The sequence below is a fragment of the Musa acuminata genome, chromosome BXJ1-6 (genome assembly GCF_036884655.1).
Source record: "Musa acuminata AAA Group cultivar baxijiao chromosome BXJ1-6, Cavendish_Baxijiao_AAA, whole genome shotgun sequence".
Classification (NCBI taxonomy): domain Eukaryota; kingdom Viridiplantae; phylum Streptophyta; class Magnoliopsida; order Zingiberales; family Musaceae; genus Musa; species Musa acuminata.
Genome location: NC_088332.1, coordinates 20,122,501 through 20,142,933, shown reverse-complemented (window position 1 = coordinate 20,142,933; position 20,433 = coordinate 20,122,501).

The following is a 20,433-nucleotide window of genomic DNA, read 5'->3' as shown; positions in this document are numbered from 1 at the left end:
ATTTTAAATCATCATGGTATTAATTTGTCACATTGCATCCTACCATGCATAATCGAAGCTTCTCATTTGCATACATCAAAATAAATTCATGAATATCTCATGCATTCATATCATCACTTGAGGATTATTGAAAAAGAAATAATTAGGTGATGAGATAAATATTTCATGAATACAAAGAATTGCATAAAAATCATATCATGAATACAAGGAATACAAGTCACAATCATTCAAGAGAAAAATCAAGATCATGATTTTGATAAAACTCATTTCAAATTTAAATCATCAAAGTCATTTTTATGGCTCACAAAATTTATAACATAAATAGATTTATGATTTCATTGATAATATATTTTTCCCTTTTTTAAGTGTTTCATTTTAAGTGGTCGATTTCATGTTAGCATGCCTTTTCATGCATCAATTTTTTAAAGCCACTGTTATTATCATGAAAATCGATAATCCATAAATATCAAGAATCATCATACATAATTTGAAAAATATATACTCATTAATCATAACTTCAAATTAAACATGATTTCATATACTCAAAATCGAGAAATAACAATGGAAATCAACATGACACACATTATTACTTCTCAACCACATATAGCATAATTTCATAAGGTATTTTTAATCAAAATCATTTTGTTTATCATAAACATGCAATTTTCATGATTATTTTCAAAATTACTAGAATGATAAGCATGATTCCTAATTGTTTGTATTTTCATTATAAAATTATTAAACATGCAATTTTCAAGAAAAATAAAAAAGAAAAATGCTTTATGAAAAGCATCATGTAATTTCAAAGTAAATTAAAGGCATTTTGATTACCTCAGCGTCGAAAGTCGTAAAGGCGTAGTTTAACACTTCGCCTTTGTTGATTTTCTCCTCGTCTTCGGAGGAGCTCGATTCATCCCAATTTTTGTTCTTCTTCTTGCGTTCAAAGCAAGTAGTTCCGTTCTTTTTACTTTTTAATTTTTGTTTCATTTGTAGTTTAAGTTCACCATCACTTGAGCTTATGCTTGAGTGGTCTTCAAATGTTCTATGTCCCAAATCCTTCCTGTTCTTTGGAAGGTGGTTCTCAAGTTCTTCACATGCATTGCACGTCATTTCATATGTGATCAATGAACCAATTAGTTCTTCAAGTGGAAAAATATTTAAATCTTTTGTTTTTTGTAAAGCCGTTACTTTTGAATCCCACTTCTTAGAAAGAGAACACAAAATCTTGTTCACAAGTTCAGAATTCAAAAAACATTTGCCAAGAGCTCTTAAACCATTGACGACATCCGTAAAACGGGTGTACATGTCACCAATGGTTTCGCTTGGCTTCATTTGAAAAAGCTTGAAATCATGTAGTAAAATATTAACTTTCGAGTCTTTGACTCTACTAGTTCCCTCGTGCGTGATTTCAAGAGTGCGCCAAATATCGAAAGTCGTTTCGCACAAAGAAACCCGATTGAACTCATTTTTGTCCAAAGCGCAAAATAAGGCATTCATAGCCTTTGCGTTTAAAGAAAAATGCTTCTTCTCTAAATCCGACCATTCGATCATTGGAAGAGAAGACTTTGAAAAACCGTTTTCGACAAGATTCCAAAGTTCAACATCCATAGAAATAAGAAAGATCCTCATTCGGGTCTTCTAATATGTGTAGTCCAATCCGTTAAACAACGGTGGACGAAAAACCGAAAAGCCCTCTTGAAAGCCATGAAGAGCCATTTCTCTCGGGTGTAAATCCGAAATGAGAAATACCGGGCTCTGATACCAATTGTTAGGATCGAGAGCACTAAGAGGGGGGGGTGAATTAGTGCAGCGGAAATCTTTCAGCGATTAAAAACGAAAGCTGCGTTCGTTCGATAAAAACTATTTTGATGCAAAAGCCGATTCTAAGATTACTTATGATTAAGTGCAGTTTAAGTCTAAACACAGTTTGCGTCTAAGCGCAGTTTACGTCTAAATGCAGTTTGCGTCTAAATGCAGATTGCGTCTAAGCGCAGTTTGCATCTAAGCGCAGATTGCGTCTAAGCGTAGTTTGCGTCTAAACACAGTTTGCGTCTAAGCGCAGTTTACGTCTAAGCTTAGATTCGGAAAGATCTGAACTTAGACACTCGTTCGTAAAAGCGCAGAAGACAGTTTGCAGTTATAAGTAGAATCAAAACGTAAATGTAAACTGCAATGTAAAGATCGTACGAAAACACCGATTTATGTCTGAATGCAGATTCGGAAAGATCGGAACTTAGAAACTTGTTCGTAAAAGCGCAGAGAGCAGTAGCTATGTAGGAGGTTTGCAGTAATGATAAAGTGCTCAAAATAAAAGCAAACCAGAGATTTAGAGTGGTTCGGTCAGTCTTGACCTACTCCACTTTTGACTTCCTCCACCGACGAGGTCACCGACATCAACTAGAGGCCTTCCTTCAATAGGCGAAGGCCAACTGCCCTTTTACAGTTTCACTCCTTTTGACGGGCTCAGGAGACAACCCTTACAGAACCTTTCTCTCCTCTCTTTACAACTCAAGACTTGAAGAACAGAAAGAGGAGAACTTTTGGACTTTACACAAATTTGAGCTCTTAGAATCACAGAAAAGATCAAGAATTCGGTGTAGGTCTGTATCTTTTCAGTGCTGAATGGGTGGGGTATTTATAGGCCCCAACCCAGTTCAAATTTGGAGCTCAAAACGATCAAATCCCGGAATTCCGGGATCAGGCGGTTGCACCTCCTGACTGGAGAGGTTGCACCGCCTGGTATTTATAGGCCCCAAGCCTCTGGGCGGTGCCACCTCTGTCAGGGGCGGTTGCACCTCTCTGCCAGAGCTCGCAGACCGAGCTCAGGCGGTTGCACCGCCTGACTAGAGAGGTTGCACCGCTTGGCAGAGCTCGAAACTTGAGCTCTGGCGGTGCTACCTCCTTACAGAGGAGGTTGCACCGCCCAGTCTCGCTCGGAGACTGAGCCCTGGGCGGTTGCACCTCTTGGCTGGGGTGGTTGCATCGCCCAGTCTCGCTGGGAGACATAGCCTGGGCGGTGCTACCTCCCTGCCTGGGCGGTTGCACCTCCCACAGCAACCTGAGTCCGAATGGGTTGAACCATTCGACCCAATTTGAGTTCTTCAGGGGCCCAATTGCCCCAGGATTAAGCTAATGGGATCACCTCCCATTTCTAACTTAATCAAAGTGCTAACTACGATTATTTCCTAAGACATATTCTGCAGCTTGCTTCGGTGCGTCACTCGCTTCTTCCGGCGAGTTTCCGGCGAACTTCCGTCGATCAACCGATGAACCCTCGGTGATGCTCCTGCGGACTTCCGGCAAACTCCTGGACTATGACGATCCACTTGGCAAGTTCCAACGAGCTCCTTTGGCAAGCTTCTGGACTTCTCGGATTTGTTCCCGTAGAACCTCCGACGATTGTCCGAACTTCCGTCGAGCTCTCGAACTCCCAACGTGATCATTGTCATGACTCCGGCGCAACTCCTGCTGCATGTCTTACTTTCATCGTAGTTAATCCTGCATACACAAAAACAAAAACTTCGATCGAGACAATTAATCCTAAGCAATTAACCAAGTTGTCCGGCATGTCATTGGTCCCTCGACGCTTCGTCCGATTCTTCGGCACATCGTTCTTTCCTGTAGCCTATTGCCCAATCGGCCAGTTGGCTCCGCAACTCCGATATCCTTGGCACAATACCCGCTCTTCTTGGCCCGATGCCCGAGTCCACGGCCCGAAGCCTTCTATCGACATGTCGACCGATCCATCGGCCCGACGTCCAATCTTCTGACATGTTCCTCCGGCACAACATGATTTTCCTGCTTTAATTGTCTCATCCTGATCGAAGCATCCTGCGTCACTCAAAACGCAGATTAAATCATAAACATATATTAAGTAGTTTCATCATCAAAATACGAGATTCAACAGATAGGGGCTCCAACGAATATCTCATATATGAACCTCTACTCGTTGCAACACCTACCATATATATGACCCTTTAGGCTCAATATCAAGCTAGTCATGAGTCATACTTATCAGAACTCCTTCTTGCTTAGTGAATCATCAACTACATACATACTATGTCATTATGTCGTAGTCTCTAGATGATACAAGAAAATCCAATCCATTGGACCTGCCTGTCATCAGTTACCATATACCTATAGTTCCTCATATATCTAATACCCTAAAGATTGTATACTGGGTATGGTGTTATCAAGCCCATACAGTTTCTACTCGAGTCTTGCTTTAATCGAATTCTCCCAAAGAACTCTTTCTCTCTCAATCCAAATGACCCTGGCTAGAGATTTGTCTGAGCAATAATATATGGGATATTCCTCTCTTGATATTGAGAGTGGATGATCCTCTATCGACACTCAATAGCACTCATAAGGTTGGCTGCCACCCCTGGTAACCGGCTATGCTAGATCTGAAACTTCTAGGCCTATAAGTCTGGTATCAAAGGGTGGAGTACTTATACAGGACATCCTTAGTATCTCAAGTCTTAGGACTAGATATGTCATTGGGATGACAGAATCATTGTCTGACAATAAGGCATCATTAACCATCCAGCATTCCGTGAGCGAATCAATTAGTGAACTCATTCTCCAATGAGCACCTGCATTGTATCTCTAGTGTCCCCACATGAGCAACTATAAGACCAGCCACCTCTATCATATATATAAGTATATAATACACCAGTCTATCTGGTTATCTCAATGTCCCTTTCAAGTAACCTATGATCGAGATTATTTAGGGTTTGTGTTTGAAGGCGAATCGGTCTCATTATTGTGATCTCATCATGATTCTGATTCCCATTGCACAGATCTATGGACATCATAATATATTCATACAATAGGTAATATAAAATGATAAAATATCAAATAATATAATAAAAAAAGAGTATGTGTCATGTCACACGTGTTATCACTCACATGATTGGCTTATAGGGCACCTTTGATTGGCAAAAACTATATTACTCAATGGCAACCTCGAGGAGGAGGTGTATGTGATACAACCTAAGAGATTTGTATACAAGGAAAGTCTAAATAAGGTGTGTATATTACTTAATTTCATCTATAGAATAAAGTAAGCTTCTTAAAGTTAGATTTAATAAGGTGATCAGATCTTATGGCTTCGTTAAGAATAAAGATGGGTCTCGTGTGTACAGGAAGATAAGTGGGAGGATTAACACCTTCTTGCTGCTATATGTGGATGACATCCTAATTATTTGTAATGATGTAGGAATGCTCTCCACAGTTAAGACTTAGTTAACTAGACACTTTTCCATGAAGGACTCAAAGAAAGCATCATATATTTTGGAAATTCGGATATATAGAGATAGATCCAAAAGAATGCTTGGCTTATTCTAATATAAGTACATAGAAATCATTGTTAAAAGGTTTGGTATGAAAAATTTCAAGAGAGGTTTTATACCGACGAGATATGAAATATCACTTTCTATGAGTATCTCCCCAAAGACTCTTGAAGAAATGACAAACATTGATAGGATACCCTATGCCTCTATGATAATATTTATTATGTATGCTATGTTATCTACTAGGCCTAATATAACGCATACTCTAAGTGTTACAAGCAAGTATCACGCGGATCCAGGTTTGGAATACTAGAAGGCAATAAAGTATATCCTTAAGTACTTGAGAAAGACTATACTAGTATACGAAGGAGCTAGCCTCAAGGTTGAGGGCTATACAGACTTAAGTTTCTAGTCGAATGTCAATGATAGTTAGTCAGACTCAAAGTATGTGTTCACCATGAATTGAGAAGTAGTAAGCTGTAAGAGTTCCAAGCAAGATACTACTGCTGACTCGACCACTATGGCAGAGTATAGTGTATAGCAAAAGCTACAAAGGAGGTAGTTTAGATGAAGAAGTTCATCACATATTTGAGAGTCATGCCGAGTAACGATAGCCAATTCTCTTATATTGTAACAACTAGGTGATTGCTTAAGCGAAAGAACCTAAGTCTCATCAGAAGTCTAAGCATGTTCTGAGGAGGTTTCACCTGATCAGAGAAATCATAGCCCATAGTGATGTAGCAATGGAAAGAGTTCTGTCCAAAGATAACATTGTAAATCCACTAACAAAGCCATTATCTCAGATTGTTTTCTAGCATCACTAGGGTCTGATAAGAATTAGACATATGGATTATTGACTTTAGGTCAAGTGAGAGATTGTTAGTTACAAGTGCCCTATAAGCTAATCATGTGAGTGATGACACATATAATCCATTACACAATCTATTTTAGTTAATATTAATAATTGTATTTTTCTCACTTTATATTACATGATAAATATATTATGATGTTCTTGAATCTATGCAATGAGAATTGGATCATGATGAAATCATGATAATGAGACCAATTCACCTTTGAACATAGATCCTAAATATTCTTGGGCATATGTTACTCAAGAAGGATATCAAGGTAGCTAAATATATTAGTGTACTATATATCCGTCCATATGATGGAGGTAATTGGTCTCATAGTTGCTTGTATATGGATATTAGTGATATAGTGCAGGTGTTCATTAGATAATGAGTTTATTAAATAATCCACTTATGAAATGCTAAATTATTAATAATATCTCATTATTAGACAACGATTATGTAGTCCTAATTATGTATATGGTCCTTAGACTTAAGATACTAAAGATACCTTGTTTAAGTACTTTGTTCTTTGATACCAAATTTATAGGTTTGGAAGTTCTAAATATAGTGCAAACGATTATTAGAAATGATAACTAACTTTATGAAGGAAATTGAGTGTCAATAAATGATCATCCACTCTCAATATTATGAGAGGAATATCTTATGTGTTTTCACAAAAGAAAATCCCTAACTAGGGTCACTCGAATTGAGAGAGAAAGAGTTCTCTAGGAGAATCCAATAAGAGTAAGACTTAGATGGATTTTGTATCTAACAGCACCATACCCGATATATAGTCTTTAGGATATTAGATGGATGAAAAACTATATATATATATATATATATATATATATATATATATATATATATATATATATATATAATAACTAAGGGCAGATAGGTCTAATAGAATATATTCTCATATACCGTTTGAGAATTATGGTGTAGTGGCCTAGTATATCCATAGTTATGAGTTGAGTGAATTATTATAAGAATAATAATTCATTAAGTCAAAAGGAGTTCTGAGTTAGAAAGGGTTCTAACAGGTGCAACTCACGACCAACTCGGAATTTAGCCTAGAGGATCACATACATATGGTGGATGATTGATAAATAGAGGATTAGATATGAGAAATATAATAAGCCTCCTTTACCTCTATTTTTATGGATCTATTGGGTGAGACTCTCTTTATAAATATGAGTTGGACTCAAAGGATTATAGGCTAGACCCATAGAGTCATCGGGCTCCTCATCTCTTTCTCCCATCTCTCCCTTGTTGTGAGCCCTTCCCTAGTGTGAGAGGATTGTTAGGATTAGGGGTTGCCACTAAGAGAGGGGGTGAATTAGTGCAGCGATAAAATAACGTCAGTTTAAACAACTTCGTACGATAAAAACTGTTTCCGACGAAAACCGATCTCGGAAATATCTTAACTTGAAACACATTCGTAAATGAATTAAAGGTAGTAAGCACTTAAATAGGTTTGCAGTAAGGTAATAGCAAGAATAAAATGCAAACCAAAGAACACGACAGTTTTAGAGTGGTTTGGTCAACTTGACCTACATCCACTTTCGGCTTCCTCCTTCGACGAGGTTACCGGCGTCCACTAGAGGCCTTCTTTCAATAGGCAAAGGCCAACCACCTTTTACACCCCTTTTCTCCTTTTCACGGGTTTAGGAGATAACCCTTACAAGCACTCACTCTCCTCTCTAAATAGAATTCTAATACTTAGACTAGAGGAGGATTCTCACAAAAGATTTCTACAGCGATTCTTTACTTTTAAACTCTCTGTGCTTATGTGCTTTAACCAGGGATGAGGGGGGTATTTATAGGCTTCAAGTTGATTCAAACTTGGAGCCTAAAATTTTCCCATCCCGGGTTCCCTAGGCACGGGCGGTACTACCGCTTGCGCTGGACGGTACCACCGCCTAGTGTCAGTCGACACTGATATTATCCTGGATGGTACCACCGCCCAGGGGCAGTGCTAGGTGGTATCACTGCCTAGACTAGTGGTACCACCGCTTGGCACCCTGCTAGGGACGGTACAACCGCCCAGACTAGCAGTACCATTGCTTAACATAGTCTCGAAGACTATGCCACGGCGGTGAGACTTCTTGGGGCACTGTTTGGGCCTCTCATTAGGCCCAACACAGTCCTTACATGGGCTTTGCTGGCCCCTAATTGGGTTGGCCCAAATCCAAACCCAATTACATGCTAACTATGAAGTCTAAGACATAATCTAAGCTAAACAAGTTCGTAAGTCTATTCTTCCGGCGAGCTTCCGATGATCTTCTGGTAATGTTCCGGCAGACTCCCGGCAAGCTCCTAGACTTCACGACAATCTTCTTGGCAAGTTCCGACAAGCTACTCTGGCAAGCTCCAAGATTTCTCGGTTGGTTCCGCTAGAACTTCTAACGAACATCCGGACTTCCGACGAACTCTCGAACTCCTAATGAAATCGCGTTCTTGACTCCGGGACTTCATTTTGCTTCATGCCTTGGTATCGTAGTTAATCCTGCACATGTAAAACACACTTCGATCTAGACAATTAATACTAAGCATTACTCAAGTTGTCCAGCATGTCATTAGTCCCTCGACGCTTCGTCCGATTCTTCGACGCATTGTCCTCTCTTGCGGCCTATTGCCCAATCGGCTAGTTGACTCCGTAACTCCGATATCCTTAGCGTAATATCTGCTCTTCTTGGCCCGATGCTCGAATCCATGGCTTGAAGCCTTCTATCGATACGTTGACTGTTCCTCCGGCCCGACATCCAATCTTCTGACATGTTTTTCTCCGGCACAACATGATTTTTCCTGCTTTAATTATCTCATCCTAATCGAAGCATCCTGCGTTACTTAAAACGTAGATTAAAACATAAACATATATCAATCAATTTCATCATCAAAATCCGAGATTCAACAATCTCTCCCTTTTTTATGATGACAACCAATCGATGACGGAGTTAACCAAACTCTCGGAGTTTAAACAAACTCCCCCTATTAATATGCCATATTGATAGAAACTCTTGGATTCAAAAATCCAAGCAATATATCATGATCAAATCATGTATGACATCAACATACTTCTCCCCCTTTGTCATTAACAAAAAGGAGAAATCCAATTCTCATGTGTTTATGATATTAATTCAACTTATTGCATGAAAAACATAATATCAAACTTTATCATCATGTAATTTGAAGCTAAAAAATTTAGCAAGTGTTATATCATGCTTAGAACATTCAAGCTATCAAGTTGCAGATACGCAAGTTTTACAACATACAAGCTAGCAAATTTAGAGATGTGCAAATTGGCATATTTGCTTCTTGAGATAGGCAAGATAACACTTCTTTGTAATATTCAAGATAGCAAGTTCTACATCATGCAGGCTAGCAAATTAGAGATGTTCAAGAAAGCAACTCTTGATTCTTGAAATATGCAAGTTGTAAGCTAGCAAATTTTTGCTTCCTTTGCAATGTTTGAGCTAGCAATTTTGCTTCCGTTGCAAAGTGCAAGTTAGCATGTTTTGCATCTTGAGCTAGCAATATTTCTCCCCCTTTGTCATTGTCAAAAAGAAGGGAAGACCCTTTACATCAATTTCTACATCATAAGAAAGGTAAGTATCAATCTTATTTGTGCATCATTATATTTTCAAGTTAAAACATGCACAATTTCAAAACATACATTTCATTTTTCATGCATGATAAAATAAATCAATCATTATTATGATTATATCATACATGATACTAAGACATTAAAATTTTTAAGTATTTATCAACATTTTGATCATGATACCAAACATTCATCATTTAATGTGTTCATGATACCAAACATACACCATTTTAGCAATAAATCATAGCATTTTAAATCATGATGGTATCTAAATGTCAAATTATATTGTATCCCATATTTCATGCATATTTTTATTTCATTATGTTCATATTGTATCCCATATTTCATGCATATTTTTATTTCATCATGTTCATTTCATCTCATCAAGAAAAATTAATTGGGTGATGAATACAAGAAGTTATACAAAAATAAATCAGATCATGAGAAATAAGATCATGTAAATACCAAAAGACATGATTCATATATTAAATCCCTTCTTAAATGAAATAATAAGAAGAATTGTAGGGAATGATTAATGAAAAATCTTGATTCGTAATAAATCTTAATTTGTAAATATCAAGGAATTAAGATCATGATTTCGATAAAAAATTATTCAAATTTAAATCATCAAAATCATTTTCAAAGTCCAAGAGATTCATAAAAATGATACAAATGGATTCATCAAAATCAATAAGATAGAGAAAAATAATTTTCAAAAAATATTTTCCTCTTTTTAGTTGTCTCAATTCATATGATTTTATTTCATTTATGTCAAATAAAAACATGTATCATTTTTAAAATCGAAAGTGCAAGATTTATTACAACAAAGATCAATAAGGCACATGCATTATGGTAAAGATCGATAATCTATAAATTGCAAGAATCATCATGCATAATTTCGAAATATAAATTTATTAAGCATGATCTCAAATTATATTATTTCATCAAGCATGATTTCATATTTTCAATCAAAATCATTTTGTTTGTTTATCATAAACATGTAATTTTCATGATTATTTTCAAAATTACTAGAATGATAAGCATGATTCCTAATTTTTGTACTTTCATTATTAAACATGTAATTTTTAAGAAAATTAATTCTAAACTAGATTAAAAAAATGTATCATGAAAAGCATCATATAATTTTGAAATAAACTAAGGGCATTTTGATTACCTCATCGTCGAATGTCGTTAAGACATAGTTTGCCACCTCGCCTTTGTTGATTTTCTCCTCGTCTTCGAAGGAGCTCGATTCATCCCAATTTGTATTCTTCTTCTTGCATTCAAAGCAAGTAGTTGCGTACTTTTTGTTCTTTAATTTTTATTTCATTAACTTTTAAAATTTCTTAGTGAGTTCAAGTTCACTATCACTTGAGCTTATGCTCGAGTGGTCTTCAATTGTTCTAAGTACCAAATCCTTCCTGCTCTTTAGAAGGTGGTTTTGTTCATCATGTTCATCATGTGCATTTTGTACCATTTCATATGTCATCAATGAACCGATAAGTTCTTCAAGTGAAAAAATATTTAAATCTTTTGTTTCTTGTATAGCCATTACTTTTGATTCCCAAGTTTTAGAAAGTGATCTTAAGATCTTGTTAACGAGTTCAAAATTTAAAAAACTTCTACCAAGTGCTTTTAAACTATTGACGACATCCATAAAACGGGTGTACATATCAACAATGGTTTCGCTTGGTTTCATATGAAAAAGTTCAAAATCATATATTAAATAATTAACTTTAGAATTCTTAACACTACTTGTGCCTTCATGTGTGATTTCAAGAGTGTGCCATATGTCGAAAGCTATTTCGCAAGTAGAAATCCAATTAAACTGGTTTTTGTCTAAGGCGCAAAATAGAGCGTTCATAGCTCTCGCATTTAAAGAAAACATCTTCTTCTCCAAATCATTCCAATGGTTCATTGGAAGAGAAGACATTCGAAAACCATTTTCAAAAATATTTCATAAATTTAAATCCAACGAAAACAAGAAAACTCTCATTCGAGTTTTCCAATAAGTGTACTGTTGGGAAATCATTGGGGGGCGACATCATATGCGCAGCGGAAGAACAAGAAAACAAAAATCCCCGATTCCCAAAAGGATGTTCGTCGTCGTGCGAAGATTGGTGCGCAAAAATCCGCAAAATACAAAACTGCGTATAGAGATTGTGTTACCTAGGGAGATCGTATATCCCTGTTTCCTTATAGATCCTTAGGAGAGGGTGAAGGAGGTCAAGCGTCCTCCTCTCTAGCGGTGATCCACACAGCAGGGTTGCGACGACGCTCCTCGAAACTCCAGGCCTACTCTGAGGTGGAGAGGGAGAGGAGAATGGGAAAGGCAAGCAAAGACTCTAGCCTATGAGGCTGTGAATCCCTCCTATTTATAGAGATCCCGTGTCAAACCCTAATGGGTCCTTCCCTAGTGGGTATTGGATCTGCATCCAATAAGACAAGGGCTCCGTCGGATATCTCATATCCGAACCTCTACTCATCGCAATGCCTACCATATGTGTGTGACCCTCTAGGCCCAATATCGAGCTGGCCGTGAGTCATACCTGTCAGAACTCCTTCTGACTGAGTGAATTATTATCTCTGTAATAATTCACTTGACTCATCGACTACGGACGTACTAGGCCACTACGCCGTAGTCCCCAGACGATACAGGGAAATCCAATCCATTGGACCTGTCTGTCCTCAGTTACCATGTACCTATAGTCCCTCATCCATCTAATATCCCAGAGACCGTATATCGAGCATGGTGTTGTCAGACCCATACGGTTTCTACTCGAGTCTCGCTCTAATCGGATTCTCCCGGAGAACTCTTTCTCTCTCAACCCGAATGACCCTGGCCAGGGATTTGTCTGAGCAAGAACACATAGGATATTCCTCTCATGACGCCGAGAGTGGATGATCCTCTATTGACACTCAATAGCCCTCGTAAGGTCGACTACCACTCCCAATGACCAGTTGTACTAGATCTGGGGACAGCCAAACCTATAAATCTGGTATCAAAGAGTGGAGCACTCATACAGGACATCCTTGGTGTCTCAAGTCTAAGGACCAGATACACCACTAGGACTACGGAATCGCTGTTTGACAATAAGGCATCATCAACCATCCAGCATTCCGTAAGCGGATCAATCAGTGAACTCATTCTCCAATGAGCACCTGTACTGTATCCCTAGTGTCCCTACACGAGCAGCTATGAGACCAGCTGCATCCATCATATGGACGGGTATACAGCACACCAGTCTATCCGGTTATCACGATGTCCTTCTCGAGTAACCTATGACTGGGATTATTTAGGATATGTGTTTAAAGGTGAATCGATCTCATTATCGTGATCTCATCACGATCCGATTCCCATTGCACAAATCCAAGGACATCACAATATATATATGCACATATGCAATTGTTATAAAGTGATATATGCCAAAATATAATAAGCAAAAAGATTATGTATCAAGTCACACGTGCCATCACTCACGTGATTGGCTTGCTGGGCACCTATGACTAGCATGTACTCCGTCCCATTGAAAAAGGGAGGACGAATGAGAGAGTGACCCTCTTGAAAGCCGAAAAAAGCCATTTTTCGTGAGTGTTAAACCAACTAAGAAATTACGAGGCTCTAATACCAATTGTTAGGATTAGGGGTTAGCACTAAGAGAGGGGGTGAATTAATGCAGCGGTAAAATAATGTCAGTTTAAACAACTTCGTACGATAAAAACCGTTTTCGACGAAAAACGATCTCGAAAATATCTTAACTTGAAACACGTTCGTAAATGAATTGAAGGCACTAAGCACTTAAAGAAGTTTGTAGTAAGGTAATAGCAAGAATAAAATGTAAACCAGAGAACACGACAGTTTTAGAGTGGTTCGGTCAATGTGACCTACATTCAATTTCGGTTTTCTCCTCCGACGAGGTCACCAGTGTCCACTAGATGCCTTCCTTCAATAGGTGAAAGCCAATCACCTTTTATACCCCTTTCTCCTTTTCACGGGTTTAGGAGATAACCCTTACAAGCACTCACTCTCCTCTCTAAATAGAATTCTAACACTTAGACTAGAGGAGGATTCTCACAAGAGATTTCTACAGCGATTCATTACTTTTAAACTCTCTGTGCTTGTGTGCTTTAACCAGGGATGATAGGGGTATTTATAGGCTTCAAGTTGATTCAAACTTGGAGCCTAAAACTTTTCCATCCTAGGTTCCCGGGCACGGGCGGTACTACTGCTTGCGTTGGGCGGTACCACCGCCCAGTGTCAGTCAACACTGATACTATCCTAGACGGTAGCACCGCCTAAGTCTGACGGTACCACCGCCCAGGGGGCAGTGCTGGGTGGTACCACCGCCCAGATTGACGGTACCACCACTTGGCACCCAGATATGGGTGATACAACTGCCTATACCGGCGATACCACCGCCTAACATAGTCTCGAAGACTATACCATGATGGTGAGATTTCTTGGGGTACTATTTGGGCCTCTCATTGGGTCTAACACAATTCTTACATGGGCCTTGTTGGCCCCTAATTGGGTTAGCCCAAATCCAAACCCAATTACGTGCTAACTACGAAATCTAAGACATAATCTGAGTTAAACAAGTCCGTAAGTCTATTCTTCCGGCGAGCTTCCGGCGATCTTCAGGTAATTTTTCGGCGGACTCCCGGCAAGCTCCTGGATTTCATGACAATCTTCTTAGCGAGTTCCAATAAGCTACTCTAGCAAGCTCTGAGACTTCTCAGCTGGTTCCGCCAGAACTTCCGACAAACTCTCGAACTCCCAACGAAATCGCATCTTTGACTCTAGGACTTCATTTTTCTTCATGCCTTGCTATCGTAGTTAATCTTGTACATATAAAACACACTTCAATCTAAATAATTAATACTAAGCATTACTCAAGTTGTCTATTATGTTATTGGCCCCTCGATGCTTCGTCTGATTCTCCGACGCATCGTCCTCTCTTGCGGCCTATTGCCCAATCGGCCAGTTGACTCCGTAACTCAGATATCCTTGGCGCAATATCCGCTCTTCTTGGCCCGATGCCCGAATCCATGGCCCAAAGCCTTCTGTCGATACGTCGACTGTTCCTCCGGCCCGACATCCAATCTTCTGACATATTTTCCTCCGGCACAACATGATTTTTCCTACTTTAATTATCTTATCCTGATTGAAGCATCCTACATCACTCAAAATGCAGATTAAAATATAAACACATATCGATCGGTTTCATCATCAAAATATGAGATTTAACAAGGATAGCAAGAGGGCCTGTCCCATCTTTCTTATTGCTACTGTGTGGTGGTGCGCTATCATAAGGAGAGAACTAACAGCGAGGAAGAGGTGCATCGCTGTTGCCGCCCACCATATGGATTATCGCTAGAGAGAAGTTTGTGAGAACTCCTTTATCTGATGGACTAGGATCTAAATTCTTAGGGGATATACGAGCTCCCCTATGTGAGAATGTCTCACCCCATGATGCAGCTTTGTTATTTTGAGTTTTATGCTCCCGATCATCTCCTGGTGATCCAATGTTTTTTTTGGGAAACGATTTTTGTTTTAATTTTTCACTATACATGTAATGCTCCTTATCATTTCCTAAAATATCATACTAAAAGCTTAAGTCCATGTAACCCTCAATCTTGAGGCTACCTCCTCCGTACACTAGTAAAAAATCTTTAGTCATTCTCAAGTACTTAAGGATAAACTTTATTGTCTTCTAGTATTTCAAACCTAGATCTGCTTGATACCTACTCGTAACACTTAGAGCATGCGCTACATCAAGCCTGGTACATAACATAACATACATGATAGACCCTTTTGTTGAGGTATAGAGTATCATATCTATGTCTACCCTTTCTTCAGGAGTATTTAGGGACATATTCCTAAAAAGTGATATTTCATATCTCATCGGTATGAGACATCTCTTGAAATTTTTCATATTAAACCTTTTGACAATGGTGTCTATCGACCTATACTAGGAAAAGCCAAGCACCCTCTTGGATCTATCTCTATAGGTTTGAGTCCCCAAAATATAGGAAGCTTCCCTTAAGTCATTCATTGAGAAGTGTCTAGATAACCAAGCCCTAGCAATCGAGAGCATTCCTATCCTATTCACAATAATTAGGATGTCATCTATATACAACACCAAGAAGGTAATATCACTCTCACTTACCTTCCTATACACACAAAATTCATCTTTATTCTTAACGAAGTTATAAGATCTAATTGCCTCATCGAGTCTTATGTTCCAACTTTGGAAAGCTTGCTTGAGTCTATAGATGGACTTAAGTAATCTGCACACCTTATCTAGACTTTCCTTCGACACAAATCCCTCATACTGTAATATATACACCTCCTCGAGATTGCCATTGAAGAACATGATTTTCACGTCTATCTACTAGATCTCATAATTATAGTGTGCTGTAAAGGCCAATAGAATTCTGATAGATTTCAATATAGCCACAAGTGAGAAGGTTTCGTCATAGTCAATACCTTGCCTTTGATAATACCTTTTAGCCACTAGTTTTGTCTTATAGGTCTCTACCTTTCTATTTACTCCGATTTTCTTCTTGAAGATCAATTTATAACCAATGGGTACAATACCCTCAAGTGCATCAACTAAGTTCCAAACATTATTAGGGTATATGGAATCCATCTCGGAACACATGACCTCTTGCCACTTCTTGGAGTCTATACTTGTAAGAGCCTTCTTGTAGGTCTGAGGATTGATATCCTCAATGTCATCTCCCTTAATATATCTGACATATCTTTCAAAGGGATGGATACTCTATTAGACTTACACAAAGTTGGAACATATATGCTAGGTACCCGAACAGACTCGTTTTGTAGAATGGTGCTTGAGCGAGGTTCTCCAACCTCACTTAACTCTATCATACTCTCACTATTTCATCCAAGAATGTGTTTATTCTCAAGAAACACTACCCTTTTAGCAACAAAGATCTTTTGGTCCTTGGGGTAATAGAAATAATATATACAAGTTTCCTTAAGGTATCCTATGAGTTTGCACCATTCCATCCTTAATTCCAACTTGTCGAGGTTGTGTCTCCTAACGTGGGTAGGACAACCCCAAATCTTAACAACCATAAGATCGGACTTTTTTCCTTTCCATATCTCATATGGTGTAGACATTATCGCCTTAGATAGAACTATATTTCGAAGATAAGCTGCAGACTCTAGAGCGTGGCCCTAGAAAGATAGGGGAAGATTGACGAAACTCATCATAGACTGCACCATGTCCAACGATATACGATTCCTCCTTTACGATATACCATTGAGCTGAGGTATATGAGGAGGAGTCCATAAGGATATGGTCTTATGTTTTTTAGAAATTGGGTGAACTCTATACTCAAGTACTCTCTTCCTCGATCTGATCGAAGAGTTTTGATACTCTTTCTAATTTAGTTTTCTATCACATTCTTATACTCCCTAAATTTCTCAAAGGCTTTAGACTTATACTTCATTAAGTACACATATCCATACCTAGAGAAATTATCAATAAATATAATGAAGTATGAATAACCACCTATGACTTGAGTTGAAATAGGACCACATACATCAATGTGTATGAGTTGTAGCAACTCAGTGGCTCTCTCTTCACTTTCACTAAATGGAGAGTTGGTCAATTTCCCTTGAAGACAAGACTCACAGGTTGCATATGATTCATAATCAAATGGATTTAAGTATCTATCATTCAGCAACCTTTGAATTCTTCCCTCATGGATATGACATAGTCTACAATGTCATAGGTATGTGTTATTCACCTTATCTCTCTTTCTCTTAGACACACCAATATTCATAACACGTGGAGCAACATCTAACATAAATAAACTATTATTTAAGGTTCCCCTATTGACGATCCCATCATCCAAAATCAATGAACAACTACTATTCCTAGAAACAAACTTGTACCCATTATTTATCAAATAAGAAATAAAAATAATATTTTTGATGATCGAAGGAACGAAGTAGCATGCATCTGATGTAAGAACAACTCCATTGGGCAAATGTAGGGTGATCTCACCAATGGCAACAACAATAACCTTTGTACTATTTCCCATCCTTAGGTCCATCTTACCAATCTCCTAGGTCTTGCCAAAACTTACAACGAATTATAAATATGAGATATACTAACCCTAATGGATTACCACTAGAGAGGATTTTGCAAGAGTTCCTTCATCCATAGGCTAGGATCTACAATCTTAGGAGATATATGGGTTCCCTTAAGTGAGAAAGTCTCACACACTTTATGAAGTTTTTAGTTTCTCAAGTTTTAGACTTCCAATCTTTGCATGACGATTCGATAAAATTATTTCAAGAAACCTATTTTTGTTTCTATTTTTTGCTACATATGTGATACTCCCTAAGGTTTCCCAACAATAATTATAAAAGACTTTATTATATATAGGCCTTTAAAACTAAACATAATTCAAAGGATAATATTGAATAATATAAAGCTAACTTATGGTTAAAGATTTTACACATAAATAAAGCATCGAGCATAACGAGATATTTTTTCTAATTTTTTAATAGATTCATTAAGAATTATTATAACATTAGTGACTCATTATGATTTTAAGTTATATCAGATGGTTGTGAAAATAATTTTTTTGAATAAAAATCTAGATAAAAAATTTATATGGATTAACCTAAATAATTCATAAAGAAAAGAAAAAAATATAAACTTCGGCATGCAAATTTAAAAAATCTATTTATGGCCATAAACAAGCTTCTAGATAATAGTATATAAAGTTTCATGATATCGTTATTTTTTATATTTAAGAAAAATATTGTTAATTATTATTTATATCTGAAAATCAATGAGAACAAACTTATTATATTGGTATTATATCTGGATGATATTTTGTTTGTCAATAGCTATCTTAGTTTATTACATAAAAGTAAAATATTTCTCATCAAGAATTTTAAGATGATTAATTTAATTAAGATAACTTATCTTATTAACATAAAGACAATGTTCAACAAATGACAAATGTATAAGATTCAATCAAATCTAGTGGTTTCTAAAATTGACTTGGAAAATAATCAAATAAAAAATAAATAAAAGAAAAAAATAACCTTATGCATGCTATGTTGAAACTCTATTATATGCTTTATTAGAATTGAAAACGATACTAAGAGGGGTGGTGAATTAGTGCTATCAAAATTTTTTTGATGATTCAAAATATTTTGTTCGATGAAAACCGATATCGAGTGAGCTTGACTTACAGTAAGTGTAAAGTGAAGTGAGTAATAAAATCAGTAAGTAATAAATGTAAATAGTAAAGGAAAATAGAACACCGAATTTATAGTGGTTCGATCATCGTGACCTACGTCCACTCCCGATTTCTCCTCCGTTGAGGCCACCAGCTTCCACTATCGATTTTCTTTTAATGGACAAAGATCAACTACCCTCTTACAACTCTTTCTCCTTTTCACATGTTTAGGAGAAAACCTTTAAAAGTCACTCATCCCTCCCTTAAACAAAAATCTAAACTTAGAACAAGAGAGGGAAACTCTCAAGGGATTACAATAGTATTTTCTCACTTAGATCATAAGTTTTCATTCAAGTTCTTCTATTAACCAAGTAGAGATGAGTGGGGTATTTATAGGCCCCAAATGGTTTCAAAATTGGAGCCAAAAATGGTTTCATCCTAGGTTTTCGGGGTACTAACGATACCACCGCTAGTATTGGGCGGTACTACTGCCTGCTAGACTGACAACTAGCGATGCCATTGCTTGTTAGTCTAACACTAGATAGTACCACTACCTGTCAGACTGATACTGTTCGATACCACCACCTGACATAATTTGGGAGATTATGTCTAGTGGTATCACCGCTTGACACCACCGCTCGGGTTTCCGGAGATGTACACTATCTCATGGGCGGTTCCACCACTTGACTTGGTGGTAGCATTACTTAGGCCAGCTATGGGTCACTGAATGAGTCTTCCACTTAACCAAAATAGTTCCAACTCAGGCCTAACGGGCCCATAATTGAGTTTGGCTGATTATACCGGAAACTAACTTAATTAGACCTAAACTATTTCAATCTAGACACAATCGATTACAAACATGAATCCTATGTTGTATGGCATATCATTGGTTCATCCAACGCCTCATCGGAACCTTCGACGCATTGTCCTTTCCTTCGGCATATTGCTCGATCCTTCGACATGTTGACTCCTACAACATTCGATCTTAACGTAATGTCCTATTCTTTCAATTTGATGCTCGAACTCATAACACGAAGTTCTTCCGGCATATCGACCAGTCCTCCGGCCAGACATCCAATCTTCTAACATAATTCACTCTGGCCTAATGTTTTATTCTTCCTACTTCAATCGATTTACCTTTCCATGGTTGAAGTTAATCCTACATCGCTCAAACGCACACTAGATTATAACTTCATCAATTGATTTCATCATAAAAAAAAGAGATTCAACATGCTCGAGTCTATATCATACCATATATTAGATTTATAATTAGAATATTAGATAGATATTAGAGTTACTCATAAATAAAATACTAAAAACACTACAAAGGAATGAAATAAGATATATGTCAGGGATGAAATATTATATACTGACGTATAAAAATCAAATGAGCTCGAAATGATGGTATTTTAAGATGCTAATTCTATAAATAACATCGATAGGAAGTTCATTT